This window comes from Stenella coeruleoalba (assembly GCF_951394435.1).
Source record: "Stenella coeruleoalba genome assembly, chromosome: 7".
Taxonomy (NCBI): domain Eukaryota; kingdom Metazoa; phylum Chordata; class Mammalia; order Artiodactyla; family Delphinidae; genus Stenella; species Stenella coeruleoalba.
The window spans coordinates 107,315,644-107,337,899 of NC_137153.1; the positions used below are offsets into that span (position 1 = coordinate 107,315,644).

The following is a 22,256-nucleotide window of genomic DNA, read 5'->3' on the forward strand; positions in this document are numbered from 1 at the left end:
TGTTATAATTTATACTTAAATTGCTAGATAATATTCTAAGATTTCGGCATATTCTATAATGTGGGGTGATATTCACCCTCTCCAATAATGAATGAAATTTGTTTGTTTCTAATTTTTAACATTATCAACAATGTTGAAATAAGCACAGTGTGTGTGCTATATACATATATGTGTGTATTATGTGTATATGTGTGTGTGTGTGTGTGTGTCTGTGTATATATATAGAGAGAGAGAGAGAGACAGAGACAGAGACAGAGACAGAGAGAGAAAAAATTGGTTTCCTATTGCAAGTAACAATTTACCAAAAACTTAGAGGCTTAAATTTGTTTTTTTTTTCTCTTATGATTCGACAGATTAGAGGCCCTAAATGGAATGGCAGTTTCTGCTGGGGCTGTAGGAGAGAAACCATTCCCTTGTCTTTTTCATTTGTTAAAATCTGTATCCATTCCTTGGTTCATAGGCCTTCCTCACATCACTCCAGCCTCTTGCTTCCACCATCACATCTCCTGTTACTAATTCTGATCCTCCTGCCTGCCTTCTATAAGGACACTTGTGGGTTCACTGGGCCCACACAGATAATCCAGGATAATCTCCCCATCTCAAAAACCTCAATTTAAGCACATCTGCAAAGTTCCTTATACCGTGTTAGGTAACATAGTCACAGGTTCCAGGCATTAGGATGTGGACATCTTGGGGCAGGGGAGTTATTCTGCCTTTCACATAGAAGGATGTCCATATTTAATTTCCAAAGGACAGATTCACTGGAGTCAAAATGCTGAGTTGAACAGTGTGGTAGATTTTCTCATTGCTCAGCAAATATTCACTCTCTTCCTTACCGCACCTTAGGTTTAAGTGCACTTTTCCACCTCACCAACTTTGGACTTGCAATGATGTGAATTTAAGGGGTAAATTCTGGATACTTTCTTGAGTTTTTCTCTATATTATGAGAACAGACCCTCAATCGCAGTTGCTTCTTGAGCCTGGTTCTGCAAAAGAGAAAACTCCAACCAAATCCAGCAGAGCTACAGGTGATCCATAGACCTAGCAAATATGTGTTTGTTGTCTAAGTAACTGTGAGTTAAGAGTTCTTTGTTACTGCAAAAAAAGCTGACTAATACATATAGTATGAATATATTAAACTATAATAGATATTGTTAAATTGCTCTACCATAGTCCTGTAGCAATGCAAATTTATATAAACAACAAATAAAAGCATTTTTATCCTGCATCTCTACTAGAAAAAGATATTATCACTCATTAAGTTTTGCCAATATAGATATAAAGGTGTACTCATTATATGTGGAAATTTTATTTTCTTGACCACAGGAAATATGAATATCTTTTTTATATTTTCATTAGCTATCTAGATTTAGTACTTATGAGTGTTTACATTTTTTTTAGGTTTTTTCTTTAAATTTGCAATAGTTAAATTATGTCAAACCTTTTTTTCTGTCATTAGGTTGGTAAATATTTTATATTTTCCTAGTTCACTGGCTACTTCATATATATATACTTTATATATAATTTACTTATTATATATATAATTATATATATTTAGAATATGTATAGTCCAATTTTTATACAGATAAATTTTTCTTTTAATCTCATCTCTTTCCTTTTTGGTTTTGAAAGTTACTCATATGCTTAGAATGTTTTGTGATACTTTTGTTATGTTTATTTAATCTTTTATTTTTGTATTTAAGCTTCTAAACCATCTGGAATTTATTTTTACTATGATGTGAGACAAGCTCCAACATAATTTTCTTCCAGATGGGTAGCCAGTTGTGCCAGCTCTATTTAGTTTAATCATCCTTTCCCCCACATTGAAATGCTGCTTTTATTACATTTTAAATTCTCATGTAAATATTGTGACCTCTTTCTGGATTCTGAATGTATACTTTCTGCCATGCAATTTTCCAAGTACTGGAGTTATAGCATGGAACAAAACAAAGTCCTCATTTTCCTGTAGTTTATATTCTAGCAGAGGAGAATAGAAAATAACTAACTAACTAACTAAATCAATCAATCAATCAATCAACCAGGCAATCAACCAATCAATGTTTGAAGGTAATAAGGCAAGGCAGAAGATAGTGAAGAATGGTGCTCTTTTTGATAGAAGGCCCAAAGATTTCTTTCTTTATAAAATGACACTTGAACAGAAACCTGAATGATGCTACAGAGCAATTATGTGTATATCTAATAACAGAGCATTTGAAGCGGAGGAAACAGCAAATGTAAAGACCCTTAAATAGCAGTGCACTTGGCATGTTCTGTCTGAAAAATAGCAAAACTAATGTGGCTGGATAACGTGCTAGAATAGTTAAGCTAGTATGAGCCTCCTCATATACTGATATATTTTATATTCTTATTCCAATACTACTGAGTTGAATACAGGGCTGTTATAGCATATTCAAATATCAGTAAGGCAAGTCAATCTTCACTGTCCTACTTTTGACACTTTTTCTTGGATATTATTTAGGACTTTATATGAACTTAAAGATGATTTTAATGAGTTATCTTCTTTCCCCAGCAAAGAGTGGATAGATATAAATTTAGATAGATTAAACTTATATGTGGTTAGTCGAATTGGAATTGATGCATTTTTTATATTAATTACTGGAAAGTTGACTCTTTATGGTATTAAATCTCTTCAGCAGGTTTTATTTTGTATTTTTCAATAATATTGTATAGGATTGTATAAGATTATACTCTGGTTCTTTAATGTTAAATTTATTTTTAAAATTTAAAATTTTGTGTCTACTTTGATTACTTCTCTATTTCTTTTTTTAAACTATCTTTTGGTAGAATAGAGAGAATGTGTTTATTTTGTACATTTATTTTATATCCAGCCACCAACCAAATTCTTTTATTATTTTTAAGTCTTCTACCAGAGATACCAGGTTCTCTCTATATATAACCTTATTTTCAAAAAAGATGGTTTTAAATCTCTTCAAATACTTAACAAAAATTATTTAATCCTCCTGCTTTTAAACATTTGCTAGAATATCTAAGACATTTTTGAATACTAATGTAGACATCAGTCATTTCTTCCAGTTTCCTGATATTTATTGTATTAAAAATGTTTCTTCAATTCTTATTTAACTATATTTTCTTAAGAATTGGTTTTAAATTTATTAAATGCCTTTTTATAATTTTTTGATAGAGTCAACTAATTTTCCCCCTTAATATGGTGATGTAGAGAATTAGGTTGATATGTTCAAATGAACCTTATAGTCAAAGAATAAATCCTACGTGGTAATGGTTTTCCAACTTTTTTCTATTATTTTTAAGTTGTTTCCTACTCTAACCATTTGTTTTTGTCCTTTTGAGACTTCTATTATTTGTGTACTCCTGTATTTTTTTATTTGTCACTTATAACTGCATCCTTTATCTTCATTACCTCATATATTATCTTTGTGCTTTGAGATATTTATTTTCTACATGATCTCTTTCTCTCTCTCTTTCTCTCTCTCTCCTTCCCTGCCTTCCTCCCTCTCTCATATCTCTTCCTCTCCTCTTTTTTTTTTATTGATTACTGGAAAAGTGACCCTTTATAGTATTAAATTGTCCCATCCAATAAAATCTGGCAGGTTTTATTTTATATATTTCAATAAGATTGTAAATGGTTTACAATCTTAAAAGATTGTCGATTACAATCTTAAAAGAATATATATACACTTTAGTGATGTTTTGGTTGTTTAGAGTGATCTCTTTCTCCTTCAACTCTCTATTTTGTTCTCTGTTATTCCTCTCTATCTATCTGCAAGCCCCATTGGGTGTCTTGTTATGGTCCTTTGACTGCTACCTGGGGCAAAGTCAAAACTTTTCAGTCAAGCTTCCAGAAAAACCTTGAGTACATAAGTCTCATGAGAGATGGGAGGTGCAGCTGGTAGTCCATGCCCTAATGAGGCAGTAGGGTACAGCCCCTCTACTCCGTGGTCTCCTGTCTTTCCACTTCAACTCCTCCTGCCCATGAATGTCAGGAGATATGACATACCTACTGTAAGCCATGTGAACCTTCTTCTCTGAAGGGTCACAGGTTTTGACAGGTCAACCGTTTACCAGGATTCCCCACTGATCTCTAGGCTTTCTTTTGATTGAAGGCAAAAGCTGTTCTTCATATTCCGTTTCATTAGGATTTCAACAGAAGCCGAGGTTTGACAAAACTCTTTAGATCCTGCGTATCTGCTTGTCCCAGCTCTGCTCAGCACAGTAGCATGTTCAAGAAACCATTTTTGAGAATCCTCTCAAGGCTTAGTTTGACATCAGTGAGGCATGATAGAAACTAGACCATTTCTGGAAACAGAGTACCTGTGATCTCATCTTTGCCTACTCATGAGACATTGATCAAATTTATTACTGTTAAATATTCATATTTGTGTCATCATTATATTGTTATTTAAATCTTGAAGCATCTTTCTCTTTCCCAAAGTTATGTATATCATTATGAACATTTCCAACCCATTCTTGAAAGAGAAAGAGACCCATCTTTTAAGAGGAAAAAAAAAGTGATGAATTACTTACTGCATGTATATATGTCATTAACAATCATCCCTTTTCTTTACATTCTTTAAAATGTTTATAACTTTTAAGATTCATGATGTCAATTATCTTATTTGATCTCCATCATGATCCAGTAATATAAAGGCATACATTTTTTTTAATAATTAACATTTGTGGAATGCTTATTACTTGGTAGACATTATATAAAAATTATCATGTTTAGACTTTACACTAACTCTTTGGAAAGGCACTATTATTATTGACATTTTATATAGGATTATATTTTACTCTGAAGTCTCAAAATGAATAGTCTAATTGCAAAGGCATGTCTAATTAGTGGTGGAACTAGGAATTTGCACCCTTAGAATCAAATTTTAAATCGTGTACTCTTAACTACCATGTAATCATACAGGATAGATGTTATGATTAATATTTACTGGTCAAGAAGCTGGTTGAATAGGTTGACTTGCTTGCTCATAATCACTCAGCAAGTAAAAGGTGAAACAGAGACCAGAAATCATGTCTTCTCATTTTACATGTGTTTCTTTCCAGAATATGACATGTAACTAATATAACCTGTCCCATTGTAGAAACTGATCAGTTTGCAATCATGTGGACCCATGTGAAGATATTTTTTTTTTTTTTTTTTTTTTTTTTTTACTTTTTGTATGTTTATTTATTTATTTATTTATTTATTTATTTTTTTTTTTCAGTAATTCTCATTTATTTTTTTTTTTCTTTTTTTTTTTTTTTTAACATCTTTATTGGGGTATAATTACTTTACAATGGTGTGTTAGTTTCTGCTTTATAACAAAGTGAATCAGTTATACATATACATATGTTCCCATATCTCTTCCCTCTTGCGTCTCCCTCCCTCCCACCCTCCCTATCCCACCCCTCCAGGCTGTCACAGAGCACCGAGCCAATATCCCCGTGCCATGCGGCTGCTTCCCTCTAGCTATCTACCTTACTACGTTTGTTAGTGTGTATATGTCCATGACTCTCTCTCGCCCCGTCACAGCTCACCCTTCCCCCTCCCCATAACCTCAAGTCCGTTCTCTAGGAGGTCTGCGTCTTTATTCCTGCCTTACCCCTAGGTTCTTCATGACATTTTTTTTTTCTTAAATTCCATATATATGTGTTAGCATACTGTATTTGTCTTTTTCGTTCTGACTTACTTCACTGTGTATGACAGACTCTAGGTCTATCCACCTCATTACAAATAGCTCAACTTCGTTTCTTTTTATGGCTGAGTAATATTCCATTGTATATATGTGCCACATCTTCTTTATCCATTCATCCGATGATGGGCACTTAGGTTGTTTCCATCTCCGGGCTATTGTAAATAGAGCTGCAATGAACATTTTGGTACATGACTCTTTTTGAATTTCGGTTTTCTCAGGGTATATGCCCAGTAGTGGGATTGCTGGGTCATATGGTAGTTCTATTTGTAGTTTTTTAAGGAACCTCCATACTGTTCTCCATAGTGGCTGAACCAATTCACATTCCCACCAGCAGTGCAAGAGGGTTCCCTTTTCTCCACACCCTCTCCAGCATTTATTGTTTCTAGATTTATTGATGATGGCCATTCTGACTGGTGTGAGATGATATCTCATTGTAGTTTTGATTTGCATTTCTCTAATGATTAATGATGTTGAGCATTCTTTCATGTGTTTGTTGGCAGTCTGTATATCTTCTTTGGAGAAATGTCTATTTAGGTCTTCTGCCCATTTTTGGATTGGGTTGTTTGTTTTTTTTGTTGTTGAGCTGCATGAGCTGCTTGTAAATTTTGGAGATTAATCCTTTGTCAGTTGCTTCATTTGCAAATATTTTCTCCCATTCTGAGGGTTGTCTTTTGGTCTTGTTTATGGTTTCCTTTGCTGTGCAAAAGCTTTGAAGTTTCATTAGGTCCCATTTGTTTATTTTTGTTTTTATTTCCATTACTCTAGGGGGTGGGTCAGAAAGAATCTTGCTGTGATTTATGTCATAGAGTGTTCTGCCTATGTTTTCCTCTAATAGTTTGATAGTTTCTGGCCTTATATTTAGGTCTTTAATCCATTTTGAGCTTATTTTTGTGTATGGTGTTAGGGAGTGTTCTAATTTCATTCTTTTACATGTACCTGTCCAGTTTTCCCAGCACCATTTATTGAAGAGGCTGTCCTTTTTCCACTGTACATTCCTGCCACCTTTATCAAAGATAAGGTGTCCATATGTGCATGGGTTTATCTCTGGGCTTTCTATCCTGTTCCATTGATCTATCTTTCTGTTTTTGTGCCAGTACCATACTGTCTTGATAACTGTAGCTTTGTAGTATAGTCTGAAGTCAGGGAGCCTGATTCCTCCAGTTCCCATGTGAAGATATTATAATACCATTTACTTTTAGCCATGAGTAAACCTAAGAGATTCATTTACACGTTTCTTATGCATTTTACTGTATAACCATTTTTATTGTTACCACTGCTGCTGTAGATTAATCTAATTATGGCCATTGCCTTTTAACTTCATTTTGAAATTTTGTTCTAATTTTTAATAAAAATTTTAACAACTAATAAAAGTGATTCAGTGACAAAGCTTTTATAAAGTGCAAGCTGATTTCTGCTATTGTAAAGAATATGTTAACAGAAAGACAGTTATTTAAATTGAGTCGTTTCAGAAATGTAAGTTCATTTGAGTCAATAAATATTCACTGAGTCCCTTATGACGTGCTGGGCATGAAGCTAGGCACAGTGGGAGAGAGAGATGATAAAAGCAGTCCCTGCCTTTAGGAGGCTCTAATTCAATGGGAGAGACGGGCATGTACACAAACAGTCTTAATATTAGCCAGAAGGTTATAAATGTTATAACAAAGGGACTGAGAAAGTGCAATAGGAGTATAAAGGAAAGAGATACTAACTCCAACTGGGCGAACTTGAGTAAACAAATAAACTCCACAGCTGGTGCAATTAAATGTGATTTCAAGAAAAAAAATACTTTCGTTTTAATTGCCGTCAATGTTATTAGGCAAGTTGCCAAGAAATGCTTTCTTCAATATCAAGTTATATCTCAAGATTATCACTTTTAAAAGGAAAGAACATACCTGCACAGTTAAACTAGTCATTCTAAGATTTGAGAGTAAAATACCCACCCTGAAAAGTGCCTGAGTGGTTAGTTCCAAGAACCTATTTGTTTTTCAGGGATGCAAACTAAGTTTCTAGACAAAGGAAGTAACTTTCCAAAGGCCCCATAGGATAAATCACTAAGTAGTTTAAATCGGGGCACAAATCACAGGACTTCCAGTCGAGCTGGTTTCCTACTTCACTGTGGTACTCCTAGCTTTTGTATCTTCATGTATCCTTCCTTTCAAAAAATATTCATAAACCTTTTCTCTGTGTCATACAGTAGGTTCCTGCACCGTTAAGATCAAGTGGGGCTCTATTTTCTGAGATCATGAAGAACCACGTGAAAATGCAATCACTGGGAGTGATGTCAGCACCATGGCTGAATAAGATGTTCTAGCCCTGGCCACCCCTCAACAACAACAGTTTGGCATCCATCCAAGACAAAAGTGCCTTTGTGGGAGCTGTGGGATCCAGCACCACACGCCAAGGAACCCGGAAAAACTCTGGCCCACCTGTGAGTCAGGTGACCAGACATACAGACCGAGGCCAGACTATGGATCCTGCAATGGCCCACGGACAGGCTCCAGTCCCTCTCGACTGTAGTCCTGGAGCCCCTGGAGGTCACTGACTTAGATAATCACCCACAAATGAGAGAGCCTTTATGGAATCCAGTTTTCCAGCGGAGAAGTTCCAACACACCACTGAAGCCAAAAACCTGATTTGGGATGCATTGGAGAAGGTAAGAGAAACAATTGGGCTTTATTCACTTCCCCCTTTCCCCAAGGCACACAGCTCAGTGTCAGGCAAGACCATTTTGGCCTGTGATTTCTCCCACAGGGGAAAGTGGGAGTGTGTGAGTGAACAGGGGCTTCCCCAGCTGTGGTGGAACATTGCCAAAAAGGCCCATTTTTCCCCCTCAATCCAGCCAGAGTACAGGATTGCCCTGCTGTGTGAAAGGAGAGTGTTCCTATGGAAATCTTTGTAAGCCAAAATGGTGTAAAATTAAAAATCAATTACAGTGGGCCCTCGGTATCCTCACAGGGATTGATTCTAGGACTCCCTCGGATGGATACCCAAATCCACAGATGCCCAAGTCCCTCATATACAGGGTAATATTTGCATATAGCCTGCATACATCCTACCCTATACTCATCAACTACGTTGTAAATACAGTGGACCCTTGAACAATATGGGTTTGAACTGCATAGGACCACTTATAGGTAAATGTTTTTTATCAGTAAATACTACCATTGGTTGTATCCTCAGATACGACAAACTGCGTTTCTAAGGCTGACTATATGTTATATGCAGATTTTCAGCTGTTCAGGGGGTCGGTGTCCCTAACCTCCACGTTTTTCAACTTTTTTTTTTGTAAAGGTGAAAATTCTTTGACGATTTCTTTCAGTTAGCAAACACAGGTACTAATGTAGGTGGCCACTAAAGTAAGGTGGTGTAAGGCAAACTCTAGAAAAGTAGGGGATGCCTGCGCTGAGTTGTGAACTGCATGAGCGTGAGGCAGGGAGAGGCTGGGAGAGTGGAAAATAAGACTCCGGGACATGGATCCTACCAATTGCATTCTGTGGACTCCTCGAGACTGTCCACAGGCCACTGGGGATACCTCACTCGTGGAATTCCCCCCTAATGGTCCAAGGTCACCCTCAGCTCTCTGCACACCTCACCCACACTCCCCCACCCCCTGTAGCTGGCTCTCTGTATGTGATTCCCAGTGGCAAATCGGGAAATTCTGCCATTTGTGACAATATGGATGGACCTTGAGGGCATTATGCTAAGAGAAATAAGTCACACAAAGAAAGACAAATACTATATGTTCTCACTTACATGTGAAATCTAAAAAATAAGCCAAACTCATAGAAACAGAGTAGAATAGTGGCTGTCAGGGGCGGGGAGGTGGGGGAAATGGGGAGATGTTGGTCAAAGTTATACAATGGTCCAGTTACAAGGTGAGTAAGTTCTGGGGAATCTAAAGGATAGCATGGTGATTAGAATTAATAATACTCTATTATATACTTGGAAGTATACCATTTACCATTAAAAAATAGTAATTCTGTGAGGTGATGGAGATGTTAACTAATTCTATTGTGGTAATCATTTTGCAATATGTTAATGTATCAAGTCATCACACTGTACACCTTAAACTTACACAATTGTATGTGCCAATTATGTCTCAGTAGAGCTGGAAAAAAATGCAATTACTGTCCGTTCATTATAGACCATGAGGTCCTGTCTTTTGTATATTTATTTCTGCTCCATGAGATGTATTCTGTGGTGGTTACATAGGGGTACTGCAATCCCAGACAGACTGGGTTCAAATTACAGATACACCTCTAATTTTAGGCAAGTTACCGAAAACTCTCCATGTGTCCATTTCTCTGTAAAATGCTGAGAATAATAGTGCCTGCCTCATAGTTTGTTTAAAGTTTAAGTGATCTGATAGATGTAAACCTTTCAGAACAGTGCTTTGAGCATGTTTAAACATAGTAAGGATAATCTATTATTCATTCTATGCTTTGCCTTCCTCCACTTCAGAGGCAAATTGGTAGAAGATGGTACAAGATGACAATGAACATGCATTTGGGGGAGTTGCACGTCTCATTTCAACTTTAAGACCAAAAGTTAATAGCTTTGTTCATTGTTATCTTCTACCATTAGTGCCATTGCCTTCCCCTGTTTTTTCTTTTTTTTTTTTTGGCCGCACGGCATGCGGGATCTGCGGGATTTTAGTTCCCGGACCAGGGATGGAAACTGTGCCCCCTGCAGTGAAAGCAGAGTCTTCACCACTGGACTGCCAGGGAAGTCCCACCTTCACTTTTAAACAGATGAGGAAACTGAAACTCAGAGACATTACTTAACTTGTGTAAGATACACTGACAATTCAGTGGTATTTTTTTTCAAGCTTTCTGCTGCTGGATATACACACATATGTCTTCTTGATTATATGTATGTCAAGTATAATTGAGAAATTTCTAATTCCAGATTCTAGCATTCAATCTAGTGATCTTTTACCATATTGCCTCTAGAAAGATGGGTTGGATTAAGTGAATATTTTAGTATGTAAGAGATATAAACATATGGCTATCAGTTGCTTTCTTCATGGCCCCATTTCTTGCCTCTTCTCAATCTCTACATTTTAGCCATACTTTCTTTATTCCAAACCTTGAATATGCCATGATCTATCTGACCTTCTAGCTGTACACATCCTTACCTTCTGCCCTCTTCAGTCCTGCCCACTCTTCCACATACACAGAAATAAATGGTTTTCCCCCTCATTTGCCCAACTGGTTCCTATAGCTCATTCTTTTTTTTTTTTTTTTTTTTTTTTTTTTTTTTTTTTTTTTTGCGGTACGCGGGCCTCTCACTGTTGTGGCCTCTCCCGTTGCGGAGCACAGGCTCCGGACGCGCAGGCTCAGTGGCCATGGCTCACGGGCCCAGCCGCTCCGTGGCATGTGGGATCTTCCCGGACCGGGTCACGAACCCGCGTCCCCTGCATCGGCAGGCGGACTCTCAACCACTGCGCCACCAGAGAAGCCCCCTACAGCTCATTCTTAATTTTAACATCAAACTCTCTAGGACACTTTCCCTGTCCCCATCATCCTTAGTCTATTTAAATGCCCTTCCTTTTTCTTCCCGCATTTCTTTGTTTCCCTTAAGCATAGCATTTATCAAGTTGTATTGTAGTTGTCTAAATATCTGTATCTTATCCTGAAGTATAAGCTCCTTGAGAGGTAAGACTGAGCACATTGCATTCACTTTTCCAATTTTATGTCTAGTTCCATTGACACTAAGTTGTTCCTCAGTGAATATTTGATGAATGAAGAAATGAATGAGTGGGTAAATGAATGAATGAATGAAAAACTATTGATACTTATTACACTTACATAAAAACAGCTACATCAAAATCCCCATTATTTGAAACAAGTAAAACAGATTTTAAAAGAGTTAAGAATTTATAGATTTGGGGACTTCCCTGGTGGCACAGTAGTTAAGAATCCGCCTGCCAATGCAGGGGACACAGGTTCGATCCCTGGTCCGGGAAGATCCCACATGCAGTGGAGAAACTAAGCCCGTGTGCCACAATTACTGAAGCCTGCGTGCCTAGAGCCCATGCTCTGCAGCAAGAGAAGCCACCGCAATGAAAAGCCCATGCACTGCAATGAAGAGTAGCCCCCGCTCACCACAACTAGAGAAAGCCTGCACGCAGCAACGAAGACCCAACACGGCCAAAAATAAATAAAATAAATTAATTAATTTTTAAAAAGAATTTATAGATTTAAAGATGAGTTAAAAAATAATAACGGACATCATGCTTAAAAAGCCTAGTCTCAAATATAAGCCCATTTGCAATGTTCAACATCCATTTTGCCCACATTCTGCTTACCTTGAACTAGAAAGGCACTGAGATGCCATGATTAGGACAGAGCTTGCATCCAGAGATTTGTACGTAATTCGTAGTTTAAGTTCTGCAAGTCTGCATAATAAATAGTTTAAATACTGCAGCAACAGAGCTGGAGAGGAAATTAGGACTTTGAATGAAAAAGTTAATTATACTTCCAAGGATTTTTTTTTTTTTTTGCAGTACATTAAAAACAAGCTTAGAAGAGTATAATTTAGGCTAAAAAGAGTTGGAAATGTGGGAGATTATGAGAGTGGTGATAACTGACAAGTTATCTTATTAAGTGGGGGTAATTAGAGTAAATTAAGTTTGAAATTGTAGCGGTGGATTCTAGATCAACAATAGCGTAAATAATTTACGAGGCGGATGATCTTACAGCTGGAGTCATTTCTGTAGATGGACGCTGTTCTTAACATTATTAGCCATTTTCTCCGCTTCAACCGTTCTGTTCAGATAACTCAGGGGGATATAGTTTAAAACTGGAATCCCCACCCTTTTAACCAAGCTGCCAAAGCAACTAAAAGAACAAGAAATCCTCATCAAAGGAAGTAGCTTTTTATAAAAAGATATCATAGGATATTCCCACATACATTTGCATGTCTATTCATCCACCCATCCAAGATATGGATACGACTACTACTGCTGTTTCTAAATAGTACCAATAAAGTTTTAGAACTTAATACGTGCATGGATACTGTGTTGAGCATTTCACATGCATTATCTTGTATATTTTAAACAACAGCCCTGTGAAATGTGTACAGATATTAATCCCAAACTAAGAGCTCAGAGCAATGAAGCAACTTGCCCAAGAACACATAATTAATAAGATCTTTGGTCTGAACCCTAGCAGGGTGGCACGAGAGCCACACTCAAAACTACTACACTGTACCATGCATTTGCCCTGTGACAGTGTCAAGAACAGAAGCTCTCACTTGACGATTTTGTGATTTGAGTAGTAAACATAACAGGGAAAAAATCCAACGTTAAGAATGAATATTGGAGTGTAGTGAAGAAAGAAAGCATAAAGAGGCCGAGGGCTTGGGCTCCAGTCTTATTTAAATCTTGACATAGCTACTTAAACTTGAGTTCATTATATAACCTCTGTAATTATCATACCCCAATCTGCAAAATAAGGCAGATAAGAAGGTATAAGTTAGTAACGAGGCATACCAATAATGATGACAGTTCATTCCATTCTAAAGGTGTGCTTCCTGATCTTTCTATGGAAATCTATCTCTGTCCACACCGCCTGCTGAAAGGGCATCCCCTTGACTTCCAGCATGGAAGCGGCTCACACAGCCCACCCCCATGCTCGGCTGCTACTGTGGCTCTGGATGGAGTGGCCAATTCATATACTAGCCAGTGGCGTGTGAGAGAACGTGGTAGGAAAAGCTCTACTCAGGGAATCTAACCCCCACTCTTGGAAATGTGTACTGGGAACTCAGATTAAACTAGGCAGTTGAAACCTTGATTTTTCTCCCTCTGTCATCCCACAGCCAATTCATCACCAAAAGCTGGCAGTTCTTACTTCAAAACAGACTCCAAATCACCCACTTATCTCCTTTTCTGCTACTACCTTCATTGTAGCCATCAACTTCTCTCATTGGAATTATTCCACGGTCTTTTGCCCTTGTCTCATATAGATCTGTTTGCAGCATAGCAGCCAGAACATCACTTCTCTGTTCAATAGCTTTCCATCCCACTCAAAGTAAACCAACTTTTTTTAGTCTGCACAGCCCTATACAGCTAGGGTCTCTGCCTTACCTTTTTAACTTTATTCCCTTCTACCACTGCCTTCCCTGTTCATCTCGTGCCAATCACTCAGCCTCCTTTTCTCCTTGATATGCCCAATACCTACTCCCATGTAACAGTCTTTACACTCACCCTTTTCTTTATAATGTTCTCGCAGGTGTCTGCATGATTCACTCATTACCTTGCCTCCTAAAGGTCTTTGATCACATGTCATCTTCTCCGTGAAACTTGCTCTGAACACTGTTAAAAATGTCAAGGACCCACTACCACCCAGGTAACTTCTCATCCCCCATCCCTGCTTGATTTTTCTCCATCGTTTGGATCATCTTCTGTTCTAATAGGGTTTTTACTCTCTGCCTCTCCTAACTAGAGTGCAGAGTCTCCATGGGATGGGATTATTGTCTGCCTATGACAACATTGTATCACCAGTGTGGCAGACACTGTGACATGATAAATATGTGTTGAATGTTGGTTGAGTAAGTGAATGAATACATGAATCGAAGGTACAATTGGAAGCAAAGAGACCAGCCATGAGAAGCCATTATCGAGGCATAGAGTTCAGTAAATAGAATCTAGCAGGTAGAAGCTATGGGTGCAGAGAAGTCTGAAGAAGAGAATAAGGAAGTAGGTGAAAAACCTGCAGCAATCATGTGTTTTGGAGGGAGGGACCACAGATTCTTGCTCTAAAATCCAAAGAACCACCTTATACTCAAATTTCCATGAGAGTCTCCTATTGTGGTACAACATTAAGACTTCAGCTCACTTATGGTTACTCTTGAAATCTATCATTTACCTCAGCAGCGTGCCTTAAATTCAGTCTTTGTTCCTTATATTCACAAAACTCAAACCAACTACTGTTTTTCAACTCTACTGATTCCTTTCTATATGCCAGTTGCTTATTTAGCATCTTCACATATATTACCTCATTGACTCTTCCTAGAAATTCTGCCTCATAAACATGGTTATGACCATTTTATAAGTAGCAGGATCCCCATGAAGACAAGTCATTTATCAGAGTCACACATGGTGTTGGAGCAGACCTGGGCCTCAAATGCAGATCTTCTGACCCCAAGACCATTTATTTTTCCTACACCACACTGTCTTTTCAGGGTTTTGTAGGTGCCTTTCTGCTTTCGGAGCGCAATCAGATACTCGCTTATGTGCGTACTGCCCGTTGTGACACCTTAAAATGCGCGTGCCCTCACCCAGCGCTGCCTCCCAAGACGCGTCACGTTTGATGGCACCACAGAGCTAGGGAAGGAGAAATATTTTTGTTCCTCCTTTTATTTTCTGAACGTGCCGCTTTGCTTGACTTGCACACCTCTTCCCTTCCTGGAAGTTACTAGCAGGCTCATAGCCACCAATATATCAGAACACTTAGGAGCCAATTACCCAGGGATGAAATAGAGATCTGACAGGCAAGAGCATCCTTCTGGCCTTGATGGACAGCTGATTGACAATTAAAGGGATGATTTATGGCTTGAAGGAAAGACTAGCTACCTATCCCAAGAGCACAAACACATTTGTACATATAAAACATAACCTTTCAAAAGACTTGGAGTCAACCAGAGTTGCCTTAGACTTTCTCATTCTTCCTACACAAATCAGAGAATATAAATGGCTTACCCAAGGGCACAGAGATAATCAAGATTCTAGGTTTCCTGACGTGCTCAGTTGTTCTTTCCCAGGCAGTATGTTGCCTCCCTGCCTTGGAGGATAGAATTCAAAATTGTTGGCTTCATTCCCAAGGCTGTCAATGGTCTGAACATCTTCAGAGCCATCCTTCCTCTGCATCCCAGCTTAGAAGCCACTTTGTCCATGAAGTCTTTCACTCTCTCCAATCTTAGTTAACTCCTCCCTTTTATTAGCTATTAGTGCATTGCAATAACTCATTGCAGTAATTATCACAGTCTAGAGGATTGTATTTATGACAATGCTTCTCTGACTTCCTGACTCCTTGTAGAAGGAGTCAAGGCTACATGACAAGAGCATTCAACAGGAGGGACCAGAATCTAAGACTTTCCCTCTCTGACCGGTATTATTTCTATTACCCAGATTCTCCAAGTGTCCTGATCCTTTCAGGATACACTGAATATGAACCCAGGTAATAAGATTCCCACTAGCAATAATTTACCCTAACTCGCTTAACGTGGAATCAAAGCTAATCAGTAGAGTTAAGTGGAAACATAATCTCCCCTCAGACACTTTGAAGTGTTCATCCACCAAGCCCTAGGAGGTATTTCAACTGGAAAAGATTAACTAAACAACTGCAACAACAAAAAGCAGCAGTCATACTTCAGGATTGAGAGAAGCCTTTCCAGTTGGTTATTCCAGCTCTAACTGTGTTCTCCTTGGTGAAACCTTTCAATTCTGGCCTCTATTTGCCCCTGCCTTCAACAGCTTCACCCAGGAGTAAGGATTTGATGAGCGTTCAACCAGTGGTTTTACCACATAGGAGCCAGGAAGGGCAGGATAAGTCCTAAACAAGCAAATCTACAGTTTGGGCTTCAAGCCCTCCCCCATTTTCCCCCAAGCAAGTGGGCTTAAAAATAATGATATTTTCCAAAGTCTGGGATCTTCTGTGAGTCCAAACATCCATAGTTTCTCTCTGTTACCTATAATATAGTAAACACTTACTGTGTGCCAATGACACTGTGGGACTTGGATTTACATTATTTCATTTAACACCTGTGCCAGTTAGGTAGAGATTGAGCAGGAAATTGTGAGTCCCACCTGTGAACTAGGCTGTCTGGCTGGAGTCCATGCTCTTGGGCACCAGGATTGGACCTTATACGTGAACTCCAGCTGGCTTGGCTGAATCAGTGACTTCTGTGTTTGCTCTTTTTTTTTTTTTTTTTGCGGTACGCGGGCCTCTCACCACTGTGGCCTCTCCCGTTGCGGAGCACAGGCTCTGGACGCGCAGGCTTAGCGGCCATGGCTCACGGGCCCAGCCACTCCGCGGCATGTGGGATCTTCCCGGACCGGGGCACGAACCTGTGTCCCCTGCATCGGCAGGCGGACTCTCAACCACTGTGCCACCAGGGAAGCCCGATTTTCTTTTATTTTTAAAATACAGATTAACTATATGTGTACATACACTAAACTTATTATTTAGCTTATTTTTGAGCTTTCAATAAATGATATTGTATTATAGGTTGTCTTCTGAAACTTGCTTTTATTTTGGTTCAATACGTTATGTTTAAAATTCACCTAAATCACTGAGTATACCTATAATTCATTCATTTTTTGCTACTATATGATATTCCACTGTGTGGAACCATGTAAAAGAATATTCATGGCAACATGGATAACAGCACAGATTCAATTCCATCAAATCATCCACATTTTTGCAATGACTCAAATCTAGTCACTTTTTTTGCTTCCAGGCTCCTCCACCTCTAAACCAGCTCTTGTAATTGGCATGTGAGTTCTCAGCCTGAATTCAGATCTGAGACCTCTACTTTAATTAATACTTCCCCTGCTTTAAGGGCTCCACGTTTTCCTTTCTGTTTTGAAGATAAAACCCAAGTAGCTGATCCTGCCATCCTGGCCCATCCAGCCCCACAGCAATACTCCCTCCCTTTTAGTCTCATTTCCAACTGTAAATTCTCCCCATCCCATCTCCTTCTGGTGTACTCTTTCTTTGCTAGACCAAACAGGAGAACCACCACTCCCCGAAATCACCTGTGTTTTTTCTGTGCCTTTCCTCATACAATTTCCTTGGCCAAGAGTTCTTTCTCTTTTCTTTATTGGAACAATAAATACAAGGTATCATTCAAGACCTTGCTTTAAAATCACCTCTTATGTGAAGTCCTAGATCTCTGAAAAAGGAAACTACAGTAATTATTCCCTACACTGTGCACCATAATGATTAGTGAGTTGTTTGTACGTATCCATTTCTTTTACATAACAGTGAATAAGCACATTACCTTTTTGGACAGAGAGCTCCGTTAAATCGGGGACCATATGCTTTTTCCTGCTGTATCCTCCCACAACCCACCATCCCCATCACCACCCCTGCCACAAGGTCCCCATCTCAGTAGCAAATTTAGGGCCTTATACACAGGAAGAGCCTAGTAGACATTTGCCAACCTGAGTGGAGCAAAGAGCACGGAAACTGCTTCCCAAGGGCTGTGTTTAGAAATCGCTACAATCTTTTCTGATGACTGCATAGCAAATTGGATTTACCTTTTCAATTTTGCATTATTCTTGTGTTATTGGGATTATGATGAATAATAAGATAATAACAACAATTAGCCTCTGGATGACTAGTGGTCCCTTAAATTGATTTTGAACAATCAATTTGAACATCTTCCTGTGGCCAAATTAGAATAGGGCAGGCCACAGAGTGTTCCATAAACATTCCTGAGAATGAAGATGGTAAAATTACGTCCAATGAATACTGATGGTGGTGTGGAAACTCCCTAGGGTTTGGTAACAGGAGTGAGGGGCAATTTAACAAGTCCAGCTGTATTTCTGAAAAGCTGCAGCCTAAGTATCAATAGAGTTTATTCCAAAAGTTTGAAAGTTGGTTATTTAAATCTTAGCAGTTATTTTCAACATGGAACTACTGAGCCTATAAATGGCCTGAAGTGTACTTGACCTTGACCATAGTTTATTAGACAAAGTCACTGAGGAGAGATGCTTTCACTTAAGCGTTGTCTCTGCCACACTGGACCCCACCCTGACTACATCATCATAAAAGTGGGTCTCACCTAACACCAAGCTGCTGGGGATGGAGTCTTTAGCTTTTGTCCAAGTTCCAATAAGATGGGATAGGAGGAAGAAAGAGGTAGAAAAGAGGGAAGGGAAGATGCTACCATTTGGGTTCAAAGAGCTGTTATGAAGAGCCTGGCTTCCTGCTAGTAAAATCGCCAAGTTCCTCTTTGAGGCTTCCCTCTTTTTCATTAGTCTTTCACTTTTTTCTCCAGACTTTGGAGATTTCTTCACACACTGTCACAGTTTCTATCATTCTGGTTATTATTATCATTATTTCTTTTTCTGGCTGTGTCGGGTCTTAGTTGAGGCATGCGGGATCTTTTGTTGCAGTGCTCGGGCTTCTCTGTAGTTGTGGTGTGCAGGTTTTCTGTCTCTAGCTGTGGCACACAGGCTTAGTTGCCCCGTGACATGTGGGATCTTAGTTCCCTGACCAGGGATCTAACCCGTGTCCCCTGCATTGGAAGGCGGATTCTTTACCACTGGACCACCAGGGAAGTCCCTATCATTCCGGTTAGATTGACTTATTTTCCCAGTCCTGAACCAATGCAGAGGTATGTAACCTTTTATTAGGAAGTAAAAGAAAAGCATTTTAAGCAGTTTTAACTCATTGCACAGAACACAGGGATAATAAAGTTCTAAAGAAATATTAACAAATAGGAATAGCATTGAGGAACAGATTAATGTGAGAGACAGGGACAAACAGCAAAATCCGTAATCACAGGTTCTGTAGAGGCAAAGTTATGTAAGAGCCTCAAGAAGTAGTTAATTTTTCTTGGATGGTATTGGAAGAAGGGTCCATAGGGAAGAAGGCATTTGATCTGCGAAGTGTCAAACCCAAATATTCACTGAGCCTTCCTGATCCTTGAGATATATGTAAGACTGGTTTGGGTCCCAAATTTTGTGCCTTTTGGAAGTCAGAATCTCTCATGGCATTTTTGCAGGTTTCTGAGCAGGACTTCATTTATAGTTTGAACTCATGACTTCCCCCTTTATGAGTCATCTCAGCATCACATGCATGGTGCTCCATACTTGGAGACTGCTTGGAGCTGTGTGGACATTCATCTTTAGCCTTCTTTCATTTACACACATACACACACACACACACACACACACACACACACACACCCCACACCATTCACATATATCCACTTTTAAGTACAGAATATTTATTGAAAACTTTGGGCCCTAAAGGGAGTTTTGTGTCACAATAATGCAAACCAATAATAACAAGATGAGTATTCGATGCTCTTGGTTGTAAAAGCCTCTTTGCTGCTCAACTGGGGATTATTCGTGGCTGCTTCATCCGACAATGTGTGCAAGCCTCTCACCACTTCTTCCCGTGTCACTTCTTCCCTCATCCACATCTTCTCCAGACTCCATTCCTCCCAGATGCCTTCAGGAACCTCCAAATCACATTTATTCTATTTTGCAAGGTAACTTAGCTCTTCTTAGCCCCCTACTCCTAGACTTATCTCCATGCCCACCTTTGGCTGCCCAAGTTCATTAAACAATATCTGTCCTGCTTGGAATACGTTTAGGATTTATAGAGTAATTACTATGTCATTGATTATCCTAGAGTAAAACCTGTTCTAGGTAAAATGATGACTGGAAAATATTTTAAAGCATTAATTAATATGCTTTTTACCTACCCAGGAACTTATCAAATTTCTTCCCTTGGACCTTGAACCAGTCTTTTACCCAGCATACACTCCTCGACATAATCCCACTCATGCTTTTTTTTTGGGGGGGGGGGGTGCGCGGGCCTCTCACCGCTGTGGCCCCTCCCGCTGCGGAGCACGGGCTCCGGACGCGCAGGCTCAGCGGCCATGGCTCACGGGCCCAGCCGCTCCGCGGCATGTGGGATCCTCCTGGACCGGGGCACGAACCCGCATCCCCTGCATCAGCAGGCGGACTCTCAACCACTGCGCCACCAGGGAAGCCCCCCACTCATGCTTTGGGTGACACTACAGTTATAGAATACAAAGGCATAAACTGATTCAGACCTAAAAATAAGATACATGCATGCATAATGGGTCCTCCCACACACATACACAATCACCCAAGACTAGATAAGATTCTGTAGACTCTTAGGGGCAAGAGGAGAGATGAGGAACACTCAGGTAATGTCATCTAAAAAAAGATTTCCCTGTTTTGCCCGAGCACAGAGCTCCTGCCACCAGGGCAGGGAGGTGGGCAGGCTAAAGACCGTCCCAGCTGTGTTCTAGTAGTGAACCTACACTTCCCCTGCAGTGAGGAGCTCTACAGGAGGACCTGTAATTGCCTTCGATAAATCTGGCATCATTGTCAAATGACCAGTGGACTGCAGCTTATGCCCTGATATTTTAACACCCCCAGCATAATTATCCTGCATGGACAACTGTCTTCCAACAGCAGGATACTTACAAACTTTGGAAACAGAGACCGAGACGCTGAACACCTAGGGTTGTACTGGTGATGTGGAAGGAAAGAAGCTCCTAGCACCATCCTCTGACCTCAAACTACCCTTCCCTCCAACACACACAATTAAGACTGAACATAGATGAGCCAAGCCCAAGGACTGCATTAAGATACTGAGGAGATACCATCCCTTTGAGTGTGGGGAGGGGGTGTATGGGGGGTGGGAACAAAGCAGAAAGGGATCAGACAGATACTGGCGGTTTCTAGACGTGTCATTGAGAAATTGATTTGTGAGCCCGATATCAGGGCCAAAGAGGAAGACCTAGCCTCTTGATGGAGTCAAGGACATGCAATACGGTAGGCTGCTGATAATTAGGTCAGGACTGTAGGATCCGTCAGCAGCAGTGGTAGAAAAAGGGAACAGCTGTAATATCCAAGGAGGAATGACCCTCTTTTCCTCCTTCACTTTCCTCTTGGCCTCCAGCATTCTTAGCAATCTCATCACATATGCATTTGCCTCACCAGATGCCACCTTTAAAATATTAATTTTAATGGCTGATTGGATGTCTACAATATCCTAGGATATGCTATATGCTTTGGGTGCCTTCTCATATATCTTATTTGATCTTCACTTCAACAATAGGATGTTGATATTTTATTCCCATTTTGCAGATTAAAAAAAAAAAACACAGATCAAAGATATGAATTGATTTGCTTAAGGTCACAGAAGTAATAAATGTCAGAACCAGGATTTAAACCTGGTTATCTGATCCCAAGTTCATGATTCTTTCCACAGCAGCAATATATTCCTAAAATATGAGATCCAAAATGGATGTTAGAGATTATTTCAACCAGGAATGACAGATATATTCTAAATGATATGCAAGCTCTAGTTGCTTTAGTGTACGTGGAGTGTGTGCTGAGAAGAACACGGGAACCCATCATAGGCTCAGTGGGAAAAGTACCATGATTGATTCTCGATGTCTACTAGAGGCCCGCAGGCCAGGTGCTTTCCAATCTCAGCTTAGTTCTCTCCCTCCATTTTTACAGATGGGAAAATTGATGCTGGGAGATTTAAAAATAATTGCCCAGAGTCACGCAGCATGGTACTGGCAGAGCCACAGTAGTTTTCACCTCTCCTGACTCTGTACCCAGTGCCCTTGGCCTAGCCCTGGTCCTTCCCCTGGAGTTCTCACAGGAAACCTGCCAAATCACTCATTCTCTCTGAATCTCTTTCTGACCTTGTTTTCCTGTCTCGTGTCAGATATTCATATCATCTGAGTAAGTGTATTGAAGAGGAATCCAACATGTAATGCTAGTTTGCTATTGTCAATGATACTTCTCAGGCAAGGTTTCTGTTGAGGAATTGCTGAGAG

At 39.5% G+C, this 22,256-nt stretch overlaps 1 long non-coding RNA gene across 8 annotated transcripts in view; it reads left to right on the plus strand.

Annotated features, from left to right (window-relative positions):
• Nucleotides 1–22,256, plus strand: part of LOC307189277 — a 925,047-nt gene that overhangs the window by 540,461 nt on the left and 362,330 nt on the right. For all 8 annotated transcript variants that reach the window (XR_013829131.1, XR_013829132.1, XR_013829133.1 and 5 more), the window contains one exon: nt 7,882–8,340. This is a non-coding gene — a long non-coding RNA (uncharacterized lncRNA). The remainder of the gene's footprint in view (nt 1–7,881; nt 8,341–22,256) is intronic.